The sequence below is a fragment of the Mirounga leonina genome, unplaced genomic scaffold (assembly GCF_011800145.1).
Source record: "Mirounga leonina isolate KUSES-001 unplaced genomic scaffold, KU_Mleo_1.0 Mir_176, whole genome shotgun sequence".
In the NCBI taxonomy this organism is placed as follows: Eukaryota; Metazoa; Chordata; class Mammalia; order Carnivora; family Phocidae; genus Mirounga; species Mirounga leonina.
The window spans coordinates 30,249,214-30,255,606 of record NW_023270454.1 but is presented as its reverse complement, the minus strand read 5'-3'; the positions used below and the strand labels follow the sequence as shown (position 1 = coordinate 30,255,606).

The 6,393-nt window shown below is 36.6% G+C and overlaps 1 pseudogene; it reads left to right on the top strand.

Moving 5' to 3' along the window:
• The first annotated feature begins 2,642 nt into the window (after positions 1-2,642).
• Positions 2,643-3,161, top strand: LOC118022431 (annotated as a pseudogene).
• The last annotated feature ends 3,232 nt before the right edge of the window (positions 3,162-6,393 follow it).

The following is a 6,393-nucleotide window of genomic DNA, read 5'->3' as shown; positions in this document are numbered from 1 at the left end:
AAGGAAGGAAGGAAGGAAGGAGGGAAGAGGGAAGAAAAGGAAGGGAGATGAGTTCAATAAAATGAATGCACATTATTTTGGCAGATAAATAAAAACATAGCCCTGGGTGGTTTGATTTTCATTCCCTTAGGATAATAAAATGGAATGAATCTAGAGCTGCTTTATTCTGCTGACTTTAGCTCCTATCTGTGGGGCTGGAGTGATAGAGGAAGGGATCAGGAAACCATGGCTTCTATTCTCTATAATGTCATTTAAGATTCAAGTGTTATCTTACTTCATGTTAAAGTGGACTATTTACATTTTTATGAATACATTTCTTAAATAGATTGTAAATTCACATTTGATGAGTGTTTACTGTGTGTCAAACACTGTACTATGTCATTTACATAAATTATCATATTTCTTCTTTACAGTTGCCTTACTTTCACAGGTTTAGACAGTTCAGTAGCTTGTCATAGTAGGGCCAAAGGTCAAAAGTCTTATGTAGTTCACTCTCATATCTCCTTTGTGGTATTTTCTCACAAGAACGTTCACAATTCATATAATTCAGACAGAAAACCATATAATAAAGATAGCAAATCCAATGTACATTAAGTTGTACTGTACATAAAATACATTTATATGTATCTACTCACTTGATCCTTACCAAAACCCTACAGAAGGTATAAAAGTTACTATCTATAATGTCCTTGGTTTAAAGACAAGAAAAGTGAAGATTATGTCAATTCCCTCCAATTTACATAACTCATTACAGATAACTTCTATTTTGATTTCTTTTTATTCTATCATGCATTATAATAAACAAACACCAACTGTTGATTTCTCCAGACACATAAAGGAAAAGAATGATGTCTTAAGGAAGGAGCTATAGGTTTGGAATCTAATGATGGGCTCCTGGGTGAATGAGTAGAGCCATGACCCTTATCATTGTATGAGTCCCTCACTCCTCTGAGCCTTGGGTCCCCACATCTAAAATAAGCAAAACCCTCTCCCTCATAAACAAGGGGATGACGTGTATGAAAGTACTTGGTAAATTGCAAAAGGTATTTAGAGGCAAGATTTTTTTTTAACTGAACAGCATTAAAATCATTCTAGTAGAGCAAATGTTGTTTCACACTCTAATCTTTTCAATAGGGTATTGATGCTTCTCAAGTGAAGAGCTTCTCAGCTCTTTGAATCTGGTTAAACCAGTTTAGGACTTTTTGTTTCTGCATGCCAGTTTGATGTTTTTTGCCATGTGGGGAGCCATAATATAGAGACAGCAGAAATCATAAAGATCCTTCAAAATGCATTCTAAATGACATTTTATTAAATACTTATGTTTTGTAAACATACTCATGATTACATTCAATGAAATTGTTTTGCTGTAAATGTCATTGGAAATGAGTATTATTTTATCATATTGGCATGGGCTAATTTTAATTTTTTATGTTGCTGATAAAGTTCCCATTCAGAAAAAAAGAACCTCATGCTCTATGCAAATGGATCAATGGACAATTTACTTCCTTTTCATTTTTTTTACTGGTGTTAGAAAATGCATAACATTAGTGTATCATTTAGTTATGTTTGGATTTTATTTTCAACAAAAAAGAAAAGAACAGCGATATGAATGTCAAAGGTAGATGCAGCTGTTGGGAAGAAAGAATTTCCTATACCCTCAAGATCCTTCTAGCTGGACTAAGAATCAAATTGACATGAGAGAGATTAACAGGAGGAAATCAAATTGAATTTCATACACATAGGGAATCCACATAGACATGAAATTCCAAAGACAGTGAAGCAACATGAGGCTTATATGAGCTAAGGAAAGGGGTAAGAATCTGAGGATATAGAGGAGAAAGACCATTAGGAGGAGGGTGAATGGAGATGTTTGGAAGACAAAACAAATAGTTTGCATACTATTATACAAATAAGTCTCTTGGATAAAGAGGAATCTCTGTTAATAGCTCTCATCCTGGTACCTGCAGGCAGTTGAGAGGGAGCTTAGAAAGCTTTTTCTGAATCTGCTGGGTTGTGTTTGCTTGTAACTCAAAACAATGTTTACACCAAAGGGGCCCACCTTGGGGCAGCCTGCCCTTGGCCCCTACACAGCCAAGAGATAGTTGTCACTTGTCACTCAATGCTTCTTACATGAGTCTTTGATTTATTCCATTGTTAATTCCATACAATTAGTAACAGAGTGGAGTAGCTCTTTAAGGTTTAAGAGAAGCCTTCAAACATGTCTCATTTGATTCTCCTAGTACCTTAGCTTAGGAAAGTGGGCCAGGCAGTGTTATCACCATTGTAAAATGGGGAATTTGGGACTCAGGTTAACTTGCCAAGCAGTAACTGACAAGTCTGATCCAGATCTTCCAATTGCTGTGTTTTTGCTCTTTACGCTATGCATTCGTTGCCAGTGGTTGCCAGGTAACTTTAGGGCTGGCTCCCCCTACCTTTCTGTAGGGGGTACTCAAGGGGTTTAGTCAGGTTAATGGTTGATTGTAAAAACAGCAATAACAGCCGAGGCCTGGAAGGCCAGACCCGGAACGCAGCGCGGCAGGGTCAGGCGCCTGCTCCCTGAAGTCGTGAAAGGGCCGAGGAGCGCGTCTTAGAGGAACCTGGACCCGGGGCCCTGGGCGCCCTGAATCCTACTTGTCTATGAAATGCAGTTAACATATCAGCTGGACCTATTTCCGAATGCAGGGTGACCCTTCTGTTATTGAAAGATGTAAAAAATGCTGGAGTCTTGAGAAAAAAGGCCATGGAAGGTGCTATTGATGGTTCATTAATAAACCTTAAGGTGATTGTCGATCCATTTCAGATACTTGTGGTAGCAAAGAAGTTCATCTCTACAAACTAGGAAAAATGAAGACAAGAACTCTATCAACTGAAATTATTTTCAACCTTTCCCCAAATAACAATATTTCAGCTTTGAAAAAATTTGGTATCTCAGCAAATGATTCTTCAATTCTTATTTTTACACTGAAGAGGGAGAAAAACAAAGAAATCAAGAAGACCTAATATCTCAGGTTGAAGGTCATCAAGTTTCTCTAAAAAACCTTCCTGACATAACAAATATTACAGAAGTCAAAAAGATACATAAACTATGTTCAAAAGAAGAAAGTATTGGAACATTATTGGATGGTATCATTTGTAGAATGTCAACAAAAGATGTTTTGTGAAATGACAGAAGTATTAAAAATTTTAAGCATTTATTAAAAAAACAAAACAAAAAAAAGAGCAATAACAGCAACAACCTCAAAAATAATATTAGCTGATAATTTCTCAGTGCATAATGGGTGCCACTCTTGTTTTAAGCATCACATTTGTATTAACAATTTGCTATTCACAATAAACCTGTGAGGTAGGTACTATTTTTAATCTTCTCAACACTGGAGTGTATTGACCTACTACTTGTCCAATTTTATAAGTGATGAAACTGTATTCAAAGAACTCAAGTGACTTGTCCAATGCTTACACCACTAATAAATCATGGGGAGAAAAGCAGTGTGACTGAAGAATCTATGCAATTAACTACTTTACCATATTGTCCTCAGAGTTGACTTTGATCGTTGTTTTTTTTTAATAAAGAAAAGATAACTGTTGAATCTCAGATCTGTACCTCTGAAACAAATAATGCAATATATGTTAAGGAAAAAAAAAAGAAGAAGAAGAAGGTAGCGGGAGGGGAAGAATGAAGCAGGGGAAATCAGAGGGGTAGACGAACCATGAGAGACGATGGACTCTGAAAAACAAACAGGGTTCTAGAGGGGAGGGGGGTGGGAGGATGGGTTAGCCTGGTGGTGGGTATTGAGGAGGGCACATTCTGCATGGAGCACTGGGTGTTATGCACAAACAATGAATCATGGAACACTTCATCTAAAACTAATGATGTAATGTATGGGGATTAACATAAGAATAAAAAAAAGAAAAAAAGAAAAGAAAAAAAAGAAAAGATAAAAAGAGAAGTATTCAAACAAATGAATTAGTAGCTCATTCTCTCCTATTTCCTTTCGTATCAGTAATACTCAGTCATGTAACTGAACATAGACTAGAAATATCTAGAGGCTTTTAAGAATAGTGAACTGTTTTGGAATGGATACATGTAGCTCAAGTACCAGAGGCTCCACGAAGAAATATTAATTGGGCTCTGAACCATGCAGATTAAGAAGCATACAAATATAAATCAAATCAGAATTGTTGAAATTAAAGAACATACTGCTCCATGAAATGATCCAAAATAGAAACCCTGATTCCATGGTAGGAAAAACTGGCTAAACACCAAAACTTGAAAAACACATGCACAGACCTGAGAACATCCTCCAAAAATGTGTTTCTTTTTATCACCGACCTAAGATTTATTATTTTCACATCTTTGGAAGCCTTGAAAACAGTGGTTAAAATACATTTAATATTTAACTTACTAAACTTATTGTCAGTCATTTCAGCTGATAGTTCTGAAAGTCACATACTGCCTTCTTATTTATTTATTTTTCATGAATTGAACTGATCTTCAAATAGTGTTAACTTTAGGGCTGGCTAAGCAATTCCTTAAGCCCCTCCTATTCCTACATAACCAATTCTTTTCAGCATGGGGAATACAGAGAAAAGGGTATCAGGGAGCAAGAATTCCTTTCCCCTTCAAGAATCCTTATAGCTGGACCAAGAGTCAAATTGACATGAGACAGATTAACAGGAGATATTCAAATTTAATAGTATGTACAGGAAATCTACACAGACATAGGAATTCCAAAAACAGTCAGGAAAATGAGGAATATTTGTCATCCTGAACTAAGAAGAGGGGGCGGGTATTGGTCTGGAACTTGAGAGGAAAGGAATACAATTCACAGGATAATAAGAAGAGCAGATGTTTCATAATTAGATGTTTGCCCTGCCATACAGATGGGTCACTCAGATAATATTTATGTCTGCTATTAATCCTTAATCTGGAAAAAATCCCCAATTTAGATTCTTCCATGCAGTTAAGGGAGGAGAAAAATTTCTCAGGAAACTGTAGGGTCTCAACTGCCTTCAGCTCAAATAGTCTGCATGCCACGTGGCTCATCTGGGGGCAGCCTGCCCTTGGCCCTTACAGTTCCCTCCTCTGAAACTTCAGGGAAGGTGACCTGGTATACTGTTTCATGTCCTTGAACTAGTCCCTTACTCCCAACAATAGGTTAGTTCAGTTAAGTTCATTTCATGAGGCAGTGATGCAGTTGTGTTCTAAAAGTTAGGCTTATGGTTCCAGTAGTCAGGTATTAAATGAAAAGTATTTCTATGGAAACAAAAGAAAAACAACAGTTAATGATTGGATCAAATTATAAACTTGTTTCTGAGTTCTCAAAGGTAGCCAGTCAAGATTTCTAGATGTCAGGCTCCAAGCATCTGCAGATAGAGTGAGGGCAAGCAGTGACAATCTGATCGATTGTCCTGGTTTGTAGTTTAAATGTCTGGGGATCTTTTTGAGTGGCCCACAGAGCAATAGACACAAAGATCATCTATACATCAACTATTGTGGTAATTTCTCTGCAGTTTACATCAAGTTGTTTATATTCAGTTTGAAGGGATTTAGAAAAAAGGGTAGTATTAGCTCTCAAATGATTCTAAGTCAAAAGATGGGGGAAAACAATCAAATGTTAGTTTAGAGAGTTGTAACCAGGCATTGGAGGACTAGAATAAACCAGGATTTAGTCCAGTTTATAATGAATAGTATCCAAATCAAATATCTACAAAAATGCACTACTGAAACAAATTTTCTCTCTATAATCGCTCTCATTTCTACCAAAGATAGCCAAATTAACACTATTTGCAAAATAAGTCTAGTTTCAAAAAACAAAAACAAAACTTGGCCTGATGATTTTCATAAGTCTTGCAATAACCATATAGATTCTTTAAAAACTACTTTACTGGAATTTTCATTAGGAATCTCTAGACTGAACTTTTAACAGCCTCTGAAGGCCAGAACCCAAGCCAAATACTTGTCATCAGACTATGCCTACAATACCTATAGATTTGGGTGAATTCTTTTCTTCTCGAGGTCCTCAAAGTATTGTCTCCTGCACCTGCTAGGAATGACCTTCTTTACTTACCTGGCAAGGCTCTGGGAAGTCTGTAAGCAAGGTACCAGGCTCTTATTTCCAAGGGGCTTTATTGACTCCATAAAGCCAACCTGAGTTCCTCAAAGCTGGTCGTATCTGCATGTCTCTCTCAAATAACACGTTCCAGTCAAAGCTTTAGTAATATAACCAATAAGTTCAGGTGTTCCTGTCATAAGAAATATGGATTCTTATTGAACTTATGCAAATAAATATTTTGCCATAAAAATTTAAGTATACTACCTGAGAGTTTTTGAGTTCTAGAGGGTTCAGGCAGGGAGCAACATAAATGTTTCAATTTATTCACAAAGGTATATTT